Source organism: Eschscholzia californica, unplaced genomic scaffold, assembly GCF_041429995.1.
Source record: "Eschscholzia californica isolate CP2 unplaced genomic scaffold, dmEscCali1.0.p SCAF_2, whole genome shotgun sequence".
In the NCBI taxonomy this organism is placed as follows: Eukaryota; Viridiplantae; Streptophyta; class Magnoliopsida; order Ranunculales; family Papaveraceae; genus Eschscholzia; species Eschscholzia californica.
Window position 1 is genome coordinate 35,987,775 of NW_028238309.1, and position 16,464 is coordinate 36,004,238.

The window sequence follows — 16,464 nt, forward strand, 5'->3', positions numbered from 1 at the left end:
ATAGGAGGTTTGTGATCAGGGATCCAGAAGTCCTCCCAGATTCTAATATTGGTTCCTTTGTTGACATCCCAAAAGGTGAGTTTGGAGGTTTTACTGAGAGGGTCGGCCAATGATTTCCAAAACCACGAGTGGTTCTGTTTAGGTGCAGATGGTTTGGCTGTTTTTGGAAAGTATTTGGCTTGAAGGAGTTGGGCCCAAGGAGCGTTGGGAAACTCGAGAAGTCGCCACCCTAGTTTACAGAGGAAAGCTTCGTTATCAAGGCGTGGAATCCGAAGGCCTAGACCTCCAGCTTTGCGAGGGCGACAGATGGCTGCCCAGTTGATAGTGTGTATGGATTTCTTTTTTCCCCACCAGAACGACAGTTGAATGGTCTCTATGCGGTTGCTAACGCCTTTCGGAATGGCGAAGCATTGCATCTGATATCGGGGAACTGCGGCCGTGATAGCCGAAATGACTATTGTGCGGCCAGCTTGTGAGAGGAGGTTGGTTTGCCACTTCGAGAGCTTATGCTGAATCTGATCAATGAGTGACTCAAAGGCTAGGATTTTCTTAGCACCGATGAACAATTTTGTGCCCAAGTATTTATCAAGGGAGGAGGCCTGATGCACCTTGAGTGATTTGGTGATTAAGCGTTTGAATTTGGGATGGGTGTTTTTGGAAAAGAAGATAGTGGATTTGTGATAATTGATGATTTGTCCGGAATCCGAGCCAAATAAAGTTAGAATCTTGATGAGGTTGTTGATATTATCGAGGGTATTACGCCCAAAGATGATGCAGTCATCAGCGAACAGTAAGTGATTGATCGTAAAGGAAGAACGGGGGATGGTGAAGCCAGTGAATTTATGAGGGCTATCCGGGGAGTCCAGCAAGCGGCTGAGACCTTCCATGGCTAAGGCGAACAGGAAGGGGGATAGAGGATCGCCTTGTCTTAAACCTCTTGAAACGTTGAAAGACGGGCCCGGTCGACTATTTATAAGTACCGCCATGGTAGATGAAGAAACACAGGAATGAATCATATTGATCCAATGGTTATCATACCCAAGATTTTTCATGATGTCCTCAAGATATTTCCATTCGACCCGATCGAAGGCTTTAGACATATCCAGCTTTAAACCAAAGAAGCCTTTCGATCCTCGCTTATGTTTGAAGGAGTGTGCTATTTCCTGGCTCATGATTATGTTGTCCGTGGTTTGTCGACCAGGAACGTAAGCTGCTTGAAAAGGGGAGATGATATCAGGAAGAGTGATTTTCAAGCGGTTAGCCAGAATTTTGGTTATGATTTTATACGTTGTGTTGAGCAGGCTAATGGGTCTGAAATCTGCAGGTGATTGTGGGGATTTGGTTTTGGGAATGAGACAGATGTGATTCTATTTGTCCTTCACAAAAAATTAATTCTTGAAAGGGTGGAATATATGGTTCTTGGTTCACAATATCTATGCTTCCTGTTTCTGAATTACTTAAACTACCAGGATGAGTATTAATAAACAAATTTTGTGGTGAATCTAATTGGGCTAACCGAGTCTTTTCTTTCTGAGACCACTTACTCATACATCAAACCTTGCGTCCAAAGACGAGAAATGAACTTGAAGAACACTTTTTTTTTAAAGAACTATATTATACTAATAATCAACTAGATTAGAGAAGAACACTTTCCTTTTCAAACCTTGAACACAAACTGCTCCCCAGCAGCGGCGCCAAAAACTTGTTGTGCACTTCTTTCGTACTAAAAATGGACAATGGTTTTAATTATGAAATTGAGAGAAGTACACTTGTTTTCCCGCAAGGGCACGGTGTTTAGTCGTGGTACATTCAATGGCGAATTCGGGTATGTCGAACCCAAGGGAGCTATGATCAAGATGATGAGAAAGTGAAAACAATTTGTTAGTATAATTACAACTATATATGTATATGTTATATCTATTATACAAATCTGATCAATGTGACTAAGATAAAATTAATGTTTTTAAATGATGACTGGACATCCATGTAGACATATGACTAGGACAAATCCCAACTTGACAACACTAATGATCCTAAGTATGAATGAATCTCAATTTAATGAATCCAACGGTCTACATTCTAACTTATTTGTCTTCCTCACCGTATCAGTACAAGTAATTGCGTCCATTGAATGAATCAAACAAACCAACTCCTAACACGTCTCTCTTTCTCTTTTTATCTATCAAGTGAAATACGAAAACCCTCCCCTCTCATGTAGAACACTTCATTGAATCTTTTCACTTTGATGCAGAAGGCTTCATTGAATCTACACTTTAGTTGAATTTTTTTTTCTACCATCATTCCATGAATCTGCACCTTCATCAAGAAAACCTAAGTTCATTCATTGATTATTTCATCTCTATGTGATCTCATATTGAGGCTTAATTAGTTTTGAGGGTTTTCATAATCCAAAAACATTTTGTATAGTTCATCTTTTCCTACGAAGGATAGTATGCTATCAAGCACCATTGCTTTTCTGTGTTTGGAATGTTGGAAAAAAACATTGCTTTGCGGATTGAAGGTATCAAGGTTAGGGTTTTGCTTTTAATTTAGAGTTTGAGTTATAAATTTGTCTTTCACTTTTAATGTGAAGTAATCACCTACGTTTGGTTAATCTCTGAGATGAAAAACTTCGTGGAAAATCTATTACTTTTTCTAATTAAATCTTATTTTTCGTTTTAAATGTATGATTTTTTTTTTATTGATTTTTCTTTGTTATTGTCTGAGATGAAGAACTTCCTTACAAATCTAATACTCTGTTTAATTTCATACTCAATTGAAATCCTTCTTTGAAAAAAATGAAGTTTTATTGATTTTCTTTGTTCATTTTAAATCTATGATTAGAATTAAGATCAATATGCAGGCAATCTGACATGGCTAACATGATTATTAATGTATATAATATGTTATATGGATGTTTGAGATGTAGTCTATTTTGTTAATTTTGGAAGTATGCCTGAACTAAAGGTACTTCTATAGTTTCCTTATGGAGGTTCTTCGTTATGCTTTATCTATTTTATATCTTCAGTGCTCTTATAGTAATCTTGTTTTTCTTAGAGGTACCAAAGGGTTGCATAAATTGAAATTTTCTACTAAGGAAGCATGTTTTGTGAAGCAATTTGGGATCTTGTGATGTTGTACCTATTTGCAAAAGCCACATGCCTGAAATTGGGTATAACAAGTGCGACCAATCCTCATTAAGGGCAAGGTAACAGCTTTACAGTTTCAATTCTGTAATGTTCATCCACTAACTTTTGTTTCTGCATCGTAAAATAGAAAATAACATTATAATGATCCTTCTTGTCTTTTTTAAGGATGCTAGGGATCCTTATGATGTAAATAAGATATCCAGAGTTTCTTCAAGCTGATCCACAACCACACTGGTCTCAATTGATGGACGAGAATGGGGTTAGTAGTTCTTTTACTTCTTTGAAGAATTACCATTTATTCTTAGATTTATTTTTCTACCTGATCCACAACCACAATCAAAGACACATCTATTTTATTAAGTAGATGATCTGACCTGTATTTATCTATGTTGTTATAAGTGTGACACTCTCAATCAAATTATCGTCACTTCTATGATGGTAAGTTAACTATATTGAACTTTTTTCAAAATATACATTTATCCCTCATTTGAAAGCTCTTTTGACCATCTACTAAATAAAGAGAAGCTTCATGACATGGAATTCATGGTCGTCGAAAACTTTCAAAAATATTATAAGCTAGATAATTAGTTATGGGGAAACACTTCAAACAAGTTAGAATGTACAATGTATTTCTCCATAGGTTTGGAATCTCGCATAGCAGTAGATGGTCAATATTGAAGTTGATGATGTTTAGAGACATGGTTGCTTGACTCCCTTCTTGCTTGCCTGCCTTATTCTTCTTTGAGATCGAGCGGTTATCAGACAAATCCCACTCCAGGTTTCTTAGTTCTCTCATCGACCCATCTGACCTCTTCTTGGTATCTTTGTTGTCTACCCCGTCTTCCTCTTGCAGAGCAATTTCCATACCCACCTTCTCTTGGTTTCCTTGGTTGTAAGGAACAATCGACTTGCTGAAATCTTTCTGGCTTACTCCTGGCCGAACCACAGCTAAAGCAGTTACATCTGCCACCTCCGAAGCAAAATTGGACTTCTTGCTATTCGTTGATTCCAAACCTATTCCTTCAGCTTCCATGATCTCGATGGGAATCTTAGTTGATCTTAGTTAATCTCTTTCTTATATGTTGTTAATCTCGCATACTGTGGTTCTGAATATCGGAGTGATGAATTCTGAGATAAATAAACACAAGGCTTTTTTTTTTCCACCGAAGGCTTTAGAAGACCTAGATGGGAGATGGTCACTCGGGCGGTTATGTTACTATTAATAAATCATTGAAAAGTTGCGGATTTTCCTTTCTGTGATGATCTGACTAAGTTCAATTCATCCTTTGAAGTGAAGGTACCTTTATCATTTGAGAAAATTGTTAAGTACTTCAACATGTATTCTTCGTTAGTCTTTGGATATACATACTTTGTTCAATCTTAAAGATCCTCTTTCGGAAAGAATCTGTGGCATATTTATATAGTCAAAGTTTTGAAATTATTTTGTTACCAAAATTAGTTAGATGCTGCGGATTTGAGCTTCAGTAATATCGTTAGGGTATTATACTATTTTGGTCTCATTTTTGTAATTAGATGGTGAAATTATTTCATTAAAACTATCTATTATCTCCCAACATTGCTTACTAAAGTCAGAATGGTAGAATTAAGGCACCAACATCTCTGGAATGGTATAATTGGGCGTCTCGGATAATTTTTTGCATTTACGAGGATGACTAGTGTTTTGGGGTAAACAATGCATTGAATTTCAACTCTTGCAACAAAAAATGCATTTCATTGAACTACACCCAAGTTGGAGCATACAGTTAAGGACACTTACAATCACATGCTACTACAAGGAAATAAGGTCCCCTTGGCTCGGTCAGTGTGGTGCAATGAAGGAGATCCAAAATAATGCTTTATAACATGGATCGCACTCAAGCGAGTGTTGAAAACAAAGTCCAAACTTCGATCTTTGAGCCTAGAGGTGGATGAATACTGTCCATTGTGCAACCAGCAAGTTGAAACTGATGATCCTTTGTTTTTTGAATGCGTTTACTCATTAACTGTATGGAATGAATTGCTAAAGATACTGGGTATTCCTTGTAATCAATCAAGTATTTGGGAATTAGAGATTGAATGGTGCTTTTCTGTTTACAAAGGAAACTCTTTACTCGGAATGCTGGATGGGTTAGTCTTCACGGCTTATATATATCATATAAGAACTGAATGAAATAATAGGTTTTTCGTGGCATTCCTAGATTGAGTTGGACTCTGCTTAATGTGATAATATGTGATATTAGAATCAAAATGTTAGCTTGGAGGTGCACACCTCTAGCTACAGTCGACGCAAGTCAGATTCTTGAGAAGTGGAATGTGATTATACCTCTTAAACACTAACAACTTGTAACTGGCAAGGTCATAATGAGAGGATTTTTCAAAAAAACTCAAATGGATCACTTGATGAGGCTTCAGGAGATTATGGAACATTGGTGTGCAACAACCAAGGCATTTTGCTGGTGGCAGCAGTAGCAGCAACAACACTGAGAGTGTCAGTTCTTTTACACGAGTTGCAGGGTGCCTTGTTGGTTATCAAACTCGCCATGAAGAATGAATGTAGACTGAGTTCTGATTGCTACAAACTCCTCTTTAACATATTCCATACTGTGCAGTCCCGTCCACCATGGCAGGTGGAGCGTATACGTCGCGAGATTTGAGAATTTTTGGTTCAGTTCGAGGATTGCAATATCAAACATATGTACAGAGAAGTTAATCAACCAACTGATTGTTTATCCAAAATGAGACCGCCTAGCGGTACCGTAGAGTTACTACTCAGATGTACTATAAGATCTCCGAAAACTCTTAGATGAAGATAGGAGGGGAACTATCAGAGTTCGACATTCCTAACTAGCACAACCACGACATTGTTTCACTATTTCATTTGTTCGAATGTTTAGTTGGTTTTTATTTTTGTTAGGCAAAGGTCCAGTTCATATTTATTAGTTTCAATTAAAATTGAATTGTAAAGGGTCGAGTTGTTCAACCCGTTGACTAATTGAAATAGAAAAACACCTAGGTTGGAATCTGAATTTAATTTTTTTCTTTGACATTAGGAAATTAAATTGATCGCATTCAATTGTACTTGAAACTCTGAAAAACTATATCGAGTAATTATAACTCAATAATCTAAAAACTTTTTTAGTAATATATGTGTCAAAAAAGTGGAAGTGAGCTATCCGTAAACGAAAACTAGAAGGATTTGGAATAGATTTTCTCAAAAGAATTTTCAACTTAAAAATTAAAAATGATTTTATAGTTTTAAAAACCTTAAATCACTTCCAATAAATATTATAATTCTAGAACACTACACTTATCTTTAGAGGGTATTGACCTGGTCCTCGGAAAATCTTATAGCATTAATGAGAAAGTTCTAAGTGGAGAAAAATTAAATAATTGAATGTTTACATCTATTTTTCAGTGTTGCATAAAGGGCATTCCTCCGCCCGCAGGGCGGAGGCTATGCCTAGTCTATTTAATAAAATAGGTTGAAGAGTGTTGACTGGGACAAATTCATGATAAATCTTGGCCGTTCGTTTATACCATGATAAATCATAGGTTTCCTTACGTAACTCTAATTTATTGCTAATGACGTTGGATGTTTAACTGGTTATAACTATTCTATTGGCTAATCTTAGTCGTTAATCAAATAGATTGACCAATCTGAGGCATTGAATCAATCCAAAGCAAAAGATTTGAGTAAGAAATTTGATGTAGAGATAAAGAGTTTCCGGTATAAATCAATGGGCGTTACTACTATCTTATTGTTTCATGACCAATCCGAGGCGTTGAATCGATCCAAACCAAAAGATTTGAGTAAGAAATTTGATGTAGAGATAAAGAGTTTCCATTATAAATCAATGGGCGTTACTACTATCTTATTGTTTTCATGACAAATTATGGCCGTATCCCATCCACACTTCATGTAAAAATTAATAGGCGTTTTAATGCCATGGAATATGGTGATCCTCATGCTAATTAAGTTCCAACATATTTTATTGTTCATTGTGGAACTCAGGAATTTGAGAAGCTTTTTGAAGGTGTGACATTTAAGTTGCAATGAAATGAGGAGTTATTTTTCTTCATCTTCCTCTTCAACACTTTGCCTTAAAAGTTGTCAGTGAATTGTCGAAAATTAAATGGACAATCGAATTAAGTCGTTACATTTCTTTCCCTTCTCTTTTTAATACTTCACTTTCAAAACCAGAATTCAAACCCATAACTGAATTCGCACTGTGGCGTCCGTTACAAACTTTGAAAAAACTTACTCTTTTGGTACTTATTGATGTCTATATAAGTTTGGCGTCCGTTACAAGACACCAAACTGGCAAAGCAAAAATTAAACCGACTTGAAACTCTTTTTCTTCATCTTACCGACTTGAAACCTAAACTTCGAAAAAACTTACTCTTTTCTGGTTGTTCTCTTCCCTTTTGCTGCATATATCAACATTTAGGTTTCAAGTCGGTTTAATTTTGCTTTGCCAGTTTGGTGTCTTTTTTAAAGTAATTCTTTTTTCACCTTTCAGCTTTATTTTTTTATTTAAATAATTTAATACTAATAAAAAATTTCAAAACCTTACACAATTTTTTTTCTTTTGCAGATATAGTATGCTATGCTTTAAAAAGCGGCGCCTAGGCGCCGCTTACACACTAATCGGCTAGCTGCCGATCTACTAGCACTCGGTCAGCTAGTCGATTTCAGCAGCCGAGTTAGCCGGCGCCCAGGAGCCGACTAGAGCCGACTACCCGGCTGGCTAGGCGCCGACTAACTCGGCTCGGGCAGCAGCTATTTTTTTTTTTTTTTTTTTTCAAAACCCCAACTTAAAGTTAGGGTTTTAATGTTCTTTCCTCTAGGGTTAGTATGATCTTCAATCTACCTCATTATTATAGAGAGAGAAACACGAAGAAGTCTTCAATCTGCTCTTCTCTCCCTCGATCTCTATTTCTATTTCTCATCCTCGATCTCTTTTTTCTCTCTCTCCCTCTCTCTTTTTTGTCTTCTTTCTCTCTCTACAGCTGCAGAAAGTTGTCTTCTGTTTTTTCTTTATATTTTTTATTCTCTAGAACCCTCTATTTAAGCCTAATATAAATAAGAATTTGGAAAGACAATTTTCTTGGAAAAATAAGGCTACCATTATCATATTTAAACCTAAAATAAATAAGAATTTGGAAAGAAACTTGACCAACTTTGGTAGAAAATCTTGACGAGAGTGCACTAAATTGGAAATTGTGATTACCATATACCCTTTTGAATTTAAATTTTTTTTAAAAAATTCTATCTTTAACATTGAAAGATTTCGAATTTGGAAACAAATATTGAAGTCAATATTAGTTAAATTTCTTGCCAATTTTATTTTATTGTTGGTTGTCAATTTTGAAAGCAATTTTTTCTGAACTTAGTAATGAATCTAGGAGGAAAATGAGGATGAGTTTTAGCACAAATTTTAGTTAGTTTTATTATGGAAGTAATCTATCTATTATATTATTTTTATTATGTATATATATAATTTATATATGATATATTATATATATACTCCATATATTATGTATAATCTCTATTATATAATTTATAATATATACATAATTTACATATGATATATTATAGTATATATTATTTTATATTAACCGATTAAATCCGACTGATCCCGTTGTAGTCCCGACTAGTAGCTAGGCCCGGGTCGACCGACTAGTCCCGATTTCCGATTTTTCAAGCTTAGATAGTATGTTAAATAATCTAATGCAAAGACGGTTTTTTTAGAGGTTTCTAACAATATTTGAAGAGCTTATTCCTATAAAATTTCATAGCAGAATTTTTCATAGCTTTGCCATTATTTTCTCTTTCAATGATTTGTTTAAATTCTTTTTATGTAATATCATCTCAATTATTGCTCTCTGTTTTTCACAGATTTAGAAGAAATGTAGTAAGGAACTACTAAGAGTGGTAACACAAACAGTCTTGTTTAATTTGTAGAAGCAAGGTATTTGAAAGAGTGGTAATGCAAAGAATGTGAATGAACTACACAATTGTGTCAGAGGTGGTAATATTGTTAACATGGACGAGGAACTTGTTAAAATACGATAAAAAGAAGAAGGCAAAGTAAAAAGAGTCAATTGTAAAACTTTTTTGAAGTTGGACATTGTGTCGCCTTGGAAGTTCGTTTTTTATTGAATACGTCAAGAATGTCCAGAGAGCACTATTTACCTAATATCTTCAAAAAAAAAAAAAAAAAATAGAAACCGAATATGGAGAAAAATGACACTGTGATGTTAACAATGTAAAGATGAAGTAATAGGCTGTTAAAGTGACATGTTTATTATAAAGCTTGATAGTGGGTTGTTTTCGATATTGAAGTTTCATTTTCCTGTGTTGGTAAATAGTGTTTTAGGGTATCCAAAAAAAAAGTAAACATTTCCCTATGCTGGAAGAAAGCTGAATGGTTGCTTTGGTTAGTACACTGTGCTTCATTTGAACCTCCTACGATGCGATAAAATTGCTTTCTCGTGCCCGTAGGGCACGAGTTATATCTAGTATATATATATGTTAGGATACTTACTACTATGATTCCTCTTCCTAACTGTTATCCATTTAAACCAAAACTCTTGACCTCCCACATTCATGTTGAATCCTTCCCCTGCTAAGCTTCATTGCCCTCAATCTCTTTTTCTTCCTCTCTTCCACCAAACTTCCTAGAATTTGAATTTGCTGGTTGATTTGGATTTAGGGATTAGAGTTTGGATTTTTCCGATTTAATTAAGGTCAATGTTGAATTATGATTTGATGTTTGAAATTAAGTTGCTTATTGTTAAATTATTGTGTGATCTTTATCAGTCGGGATTCCAAATGGGTGAAGTAGTATCTACAATTCTAAGTGAGTACTTGGTTTTTTCCTTTTTGGCGTACTTCTTTTTCTTATTTTAATTGATCTTCTTTGTTTTTCCTGGTTTATATATCTTATTATTTTGGTTCAGTTTTCTTTCATGAATGTAGTGCACAACTTTGGGGGTTTGTTGTTGCTTTTATGATGTTCAATATAAAAGGTAAGGTCATTCTTAACAACATTTTTACTGCTAATTATGTAATTTTTCACCATTCATTTTTTTGTATCTCATCTTGCAAGATCTAATCTTATTTTCTGGATAGCCGTAATTCCCATCACTGTAAATAGATGCTCCACTTCTATAAATTAACCATGACCTTAATTGTTATGGATATGGACATTCAGAGTCAAAGATACATAAATTGGAATGTATATCTAAACTCGACAATTAGAAAGCATATTTGATATGGTTTTTCTCCGTTATGCTATTTCACTAAAGCTTATACTATAATCAGCTTGCTCTTTTGGTTGGTACAAAGCTTCAGCACATCATTGCAACTTTGGCTTTAGAGAATGCTGGAATAACGGGGTACTCAGCAGGAATGAGGTTACGACCCCGAGATGAACTTTTCTGGTTCAAAAAACCAGAACTGTTATTATCTTTGATTCATTTTATTCTTTTTCAGGTGAGTAACCCTTAATTGTTGGTTATATGTGAATGTGATTTTCTTTCATCTTCGAATGCCAACAAGAAATACCAAGTACGTGTATATTTTCACTATGAACATTGCAGAATGCATTCGAGCTGGCTTCGTTCTTCTGGTTCTAGGTACTTTCACCTCCTCTAATCTTCCACTTCGTTTACGAGACGTTTCAATGAATCTTTTCTCTTAACCAGTCTTTAATAATTTCTTCAAAATTGAACCTGAAATTCATGTGTTTTGTTATGTATGCACTCCCACTAGCCACTTACTAAAACTAGAAGTAGCCCACCATAGGAACTCGAGAGAGATTTCAAATTTTTTTCACAATGCCGTTACAGTGTACTCTTAGTAATTTGTTCACTGAGTGATTTCTCTTGATCGACCTATTTTCAGTGGCAGTTTGGGTACAATTCCTGCTTTATTAGGCAGCATTTGCTGGTTTATGTTCGACTATTTATGGGGTATTCTTTTTTGTAAGTCAGTCGAGATCTTACGTATATAGACTAAATCGTCACACCATGAGACTCAAATATCTTGATGTTTCCTAATCATATTCTTTAGCCAGTTCCTCAGCAGTCACAACACTCTACCCCTATATGCATTGGTTACTCAGGTAGGAAACGAACAAACTAAATCAATATTAAACGAACAAACGACTCAAAACTTGTTTGGTCAAATTCTTCAATGAACTGTACTGATTGGGTGTAAAACAAGGTAGTTAAGATCATTCGAGTTGTGTGCATTGCCCGTATACATCCATTATAACTCATATTCAGGATTGTTGATTTAGCCCATATTTATATATGTTCTTTTATTTTTAAATATCTCAAAAGCCATAATGTAATGGATTGATGCCGATTAAATGCTTCATTATATAGCACATGGATTGTAGCCTAATGGAATACTAAAGTGTAACTGTGATGTAGGCCTAAATGAAGTTGCATCATGGTTAATTGAGTTTCTCCCTTATTAAATGCATATTTGTGTCTTCATACTAAGGTGTGACTATTGTGTGAGGTTTTAAGTTCCTTACTTAAACATATAACATTGTTTTGTTAGGAGTTGAACTTAGTTCTAAAACAAACTTATACAACAAAGTAGAGAGTACTAAAATAAATTATCCCCCAATTACTCAATCATTAAGTTCACAGTAATCATCAAATTATTGATATGAAACATTGAGAGAACCTTTTACTGCATGGACTTTGTTAATAATGGATTGGTTATCTACTAAATGTGACATGTACCTTCCACTTTTCAATATCAGTTTATGGTGTTGTATAAATATCAGTGGTAAGTGTGGTTGTGAATCTTGTGACTACCTACTTTATCCTTATCATTCCTGTTGTATTTTGTACTATAATATCTAAAATATCTTTTTCTCTGATTATATAAGGTTGTCTAGAGGATATTATTAAAACTTTGTTAGATCGACACAATCCAAGACAAATCCATTTTGTCTAAATCCATTGACCAGAATTTATGGACATGGTGTCATCTTCGCTCCAAATCCAGAGGAGTAATTATGTTATATTTCTTAACTTGCAGGGCAAACCTGTTTTCAGAATCGCAAAGGGTCCAATACACAAAAACTCATGACATTGTAGATGCCATTAGCTGTCTATTGACATTGAAAGATATTCGGGTCAAGTTGGTATTGTTGTTCATATATATTTACTTCATATTAATTACCGCTTTTTACTGATGAGTTAATAACCATGGAATCATTACAGCATCAGTTTTGTAGGGAAAGTGGTAAACTGCGTTAAAAGTTGAAACCTTCAAAGACACTGAGTCACTAAAAATAAATTTCACAATCCTCCAAATAAACTCTAATAAATCATTCTATAATGCGATGGGGTTATCTACGCCAGTGTTATACTTTTTATCTTTTGGAAACAAGTGTTGATGTTGTTCCCGTTGCTTGTCAAGTAGCAACAGCTCCGAGAATTCGTTCTGCTTGTGTTACCAATTTCAGGCTACTTATTAAGTGGTAATATAGTTGACTTAGCTTCGGATATATTCCAACGAATTAAGAACTTCCTGTGATACTCATTTAGACTTTATTTTACTTAATAATCACTATATTTGTCTAGCCAATTAGTCTACCTTTAGTCTTCTGGTAGTATCGTTCCATTACTTAATTCTTATAAATTGTTTTATCTTTTACTTTATTTTACTTAGTTATTGCAGATGGGACTTCATATATGATGAATATGTGATGACCGCTGGATATCCTTATCATTCAATAGTTTGGCAGGTGCTTTAATATTGATTTAGTGTGGTTGTGTTAGTTATCTTGACTCTCTTTTGTTGTCAGGTACAAAAGACTTATTTTCACTAACTCCCAAAATTACCAACTCATAAACTCAAAGCTTTTATAGGAATTACGAATATATATTGATTAAATGCACATAGTAAAGAAGAAGTCATTATGAGCGAGGTCGCCAATTGAGAATCTAGAAGCTTGGATGTGGTAAACTGGGAGGCTTGGTTGCCATGAGTCTATTGTAATTCTTATTCCTCCCCCCTTTTTGTACATAGTTCTTTTTTCTTTTAATTCATTCAAATATTTCAAAAATGAGCGAGGTCGTCATTGGATATTTCACCAAGCCTGTATCTGTGATGAAGCCTAGAATGGAAGCACGTTTAGTTCTCAAAAGTTGAAAAAAAGAAGAGTATGGATTGAGAAGTAGAATAAACTGGGCCATATGATTTGATGTTTAGTTAAGTGACTTTCAAGTTGAATAAAAATAAGTTGTTTATTGATTAAGTTTCTTACCATCGTGTTAGTGAGTATCAAGAGTCACTTTTAATATCTGCTTTGTCCCTAACTCACTCATCTCTCTAATTGTTAGCTTTAATTGCTCATCCAGTTCAGACGTTTTGGTCGTTATAATAATATTGGGGCTTCGTCAATAATCTTATAGTTGATGTGTTAAATTCTTTGGAATGATGATCTTCTCTCCGCTTCGTTGCTTTACATCGTAATTGAAAACGAAATGTTCTGGTAAGTTGAGGCAAAGGTTGTTAGTTTCTTCTCGCAACTTCTTTTGGCATACTTTGTATATAAATATTAAATATACTCTATATTTAATATATCTCATGTTTTGAAAAATAAAAATGAGTTGTTAATTGATGAAGTTTTTTCGAGGATACAGGTGCTGAAGAAAGACATCATGCAGAAAAACTAATGGAATAACAGGTATTACAAAATTTATGATGTATAGTTTTCGAATTCCTATTATAGTTTACTTTTGTTAAAGATCTTTTTTTTCTCACTTTGAATTGGTGATACGGAGTTTCTCTGATAATCCACTAAACAATAAAGGAGGAAAAGTGAAGTTACACCACCTTCTTAATGGATCATTCTGATAATAGAGATGCCTTCTATATTTTTTTATTTGAATTGTCAGCGGGTTGAAGGGACCCTACCCTGAACAAAAAACTGAATCAAAAAATAACAAATGCTCTAAACAAAATAGAACAGAAATCGAACTATGACTGTCTAACTCTAATTACACCCCTTTTATCATCGTTCACGATCTTCTTAAGTTCCTCCGGTAGTTCAGTTTGTAACATTTCCAAATACCCTCCAGTTGGTCGCATCTTTGATAGGAAGTCCGCAGGCTGATTAATCTCTCTAAACACATGTTTGATTGAGCATTCTTCAAACTGTTCCCATAAAGTCCGAATCTCTTTAACTAACCGTGCAGTCTGCCATGGAGGTGATTTCACGCTATTGGTCAGGATAGAAACAGTCAGTGCCGAGTCAGTTGCCAACTGGACTCGTTTCCTGCCAAATTTATGTGCTAGCTGGAGACCTAATCGGACTCCTTGAAGTTCATGAGTTAGCACCGATACCCTGTTTGTCGTATAGGCTGCAGCAGCAACTATTACATCGCCTTGGGCATCTCTGATGATAGCTCCAAACCCAGCAAAGGAGGAATCATAAGCTCCATCGGTGTTAATAATAACTTCATTGGCTCCTGGGCCCTGCCATTTACATGCTAGTAATTTCTTTTGAGCCAATGAAATTACTAGGTTAAACCGATCTAATATTTGTGTAGCATCACTCGTTGCGACTGATTTGCGTTTCCAGGCCATGGCCTTCATTTGCACATTTCTGATCACCTCTCTCAATACTACTGTTGTTGGTCTGTTCTCGCTTCTGAAAACTCGATTATTTCGTTCCTGCCAAATATGATAGACATAAGTTGTGAAGGTTAGACTCCCCAACCGACCAAGGATCGAGTTTCCTCGAAATTCATTCACACACCATTCAATTTCTTCGGCCCAAACTCCTGAGTGATTTCGGTTAATGCCCAACAATGATAACAATTCAGTCCAGATTGTTATCGAATAAGTACACTGGAACAGTATGTGTTCATCGGTTTCTAAACCCAACTGGCAAAGTGGACAGACCTCATCCACTTCGAGGTTCCATGTGCGTAGTTTGGCCTTCGTTTTTAATCCCCGTTTGAGTTCAATCCATGTTACAAAAGAGTATTTAGGGACTCCCTCTGTACACCATACCAATCTGGACCATGAAGTTTGAACCCCTTTCCGTCTTATTGAGTTATAAGTATCTTTAACTGTGTAGTCTCCCGATGGTGAAACTTTCCAGACTACCTTATCCTTGTCTAAACCCCCCACTTCTACCTCTTGCAGCCCATGAAGAATTTCATTTAGGTTACGTCTTAGGTAGTCAGGGAGTTCCCATTGCCCATTAATAAGAAAATCTGAAACTTTTGCATTCTCGTTCAGTTGCATCAGAAATCTTCCGTTAAATCGAAAATACTCAGCTAAGGACCCTCTTGGGTGCCATATATCCTTCCAAAAGAGGGTATCTCAAATACTATGTAGGTAGAATCGCACATTTTAATCTTTCATTTATTTTCTGTACACTTCTAGAAGACGTTGTAACTTGGCGAAAATGACCGAGACATGTGTAATTATGAATTAAGGTAGTCTTAATGGATGAACGAGACTGATTCTTTCGAAAATGACCTCTTTATTAGTTTAGGAGATAGTCTATATTGATTATAGATAGTAAACAAAAATAAGGATTTGATGTTAATGATTTTGTGGAGATGGAGTATCTCATTTAACAAGTAAATTAAATTTGATTGGTTGCCTGCAGTTTTTTGGTGGAAATGAATTCGTCGATAATATGACGTCAATTTCACAACGTATTAGAGTTGATCTCCGTACGGATTGTCTACATTTATTTAAATATGCCGGTGGAATCCATAAAATATATTTTAAAATATGTTACTCACATAAGTAGGGTTGTCAAAAGACATGGTGAGAAATCATAATCAAATCACACTTTTTCATTATTAATTTCTTCAACCGTTGTTCTTATTTGATACTACTTTGTTTCTTTTTGTAGGAATAACATTTTTATCAGATGTTTTTACATGATGAAGTTGTTGCCCCTTGAGATAGGAAAGAATCACCATAGAACTTACAATTTATAAATAAAGACGTTCTTTAAGCAATTTTAGTTATTAAATAAATAATGTAGACATGTATGTTCATGTTGTAAAATAAGTAAGATAAAAGATATTTATTTTCGAAAATTTTGTTACGTTCAGTTCATCACTCAACCTCAATTTTATTGGGTCACTATCTACATTTCGTAAGGGGAATTGCACCCGCACGTAGTGCGGGGGTTATGCCCAGTACTTATACAAATAAGAATAACATAAATTATCAATAAATTTTCATTAAACATTAATTTTCAGTCAATTTCACATATTTTTCAAATATTAGGAATTTAGAGTTTCGCGCCTT

General features: G+C 35.0%; 1 long non-coding RNA gene across 7 annotated transcripts; it reads left to right on the forward strand.

The window, feature by feature from the left end:
* Positions 1-2,104: 2,104 nt before the first annotated feature.
* LOC147557618 (uncharacterized) lies at positions 2,105-16,250 on the forward strand. 7 transcript variants are annotated; one of them, XR_015234097.1, is made up of 12 exons: positions 2,105-2,529; positions 3,058-3,208; positions 3,315-3,408; positions 9,973-10,012; positions 10,113-10,181; positions 10,477-10,647; positions 10,755-10,790; positions 11,059-11,138; positions 12,214-13,675; positions 13,827-13,870; positions 15,809-15,972; positions 16,061-16,250. It is a non-coding gene; the product is annotated as an uncharacterized LOC147557618 (long non-coding RNA). The 7 variants fall into 7 exon arrangements; XR_015234099.1 differs by lacking the exon at positions 11,059-11,138 and having other exon boundaries at positions 12,214-12,925; positions 13,542-13,675; XR_015234098.1 differs by lacking the exon at positions 11,059-11,138 and having other exon boundaries at positions 12,214-12,925; positions 13,547-13,675.
* Positions 16,251-16,464: the final 214 nt, after the last annotated feature.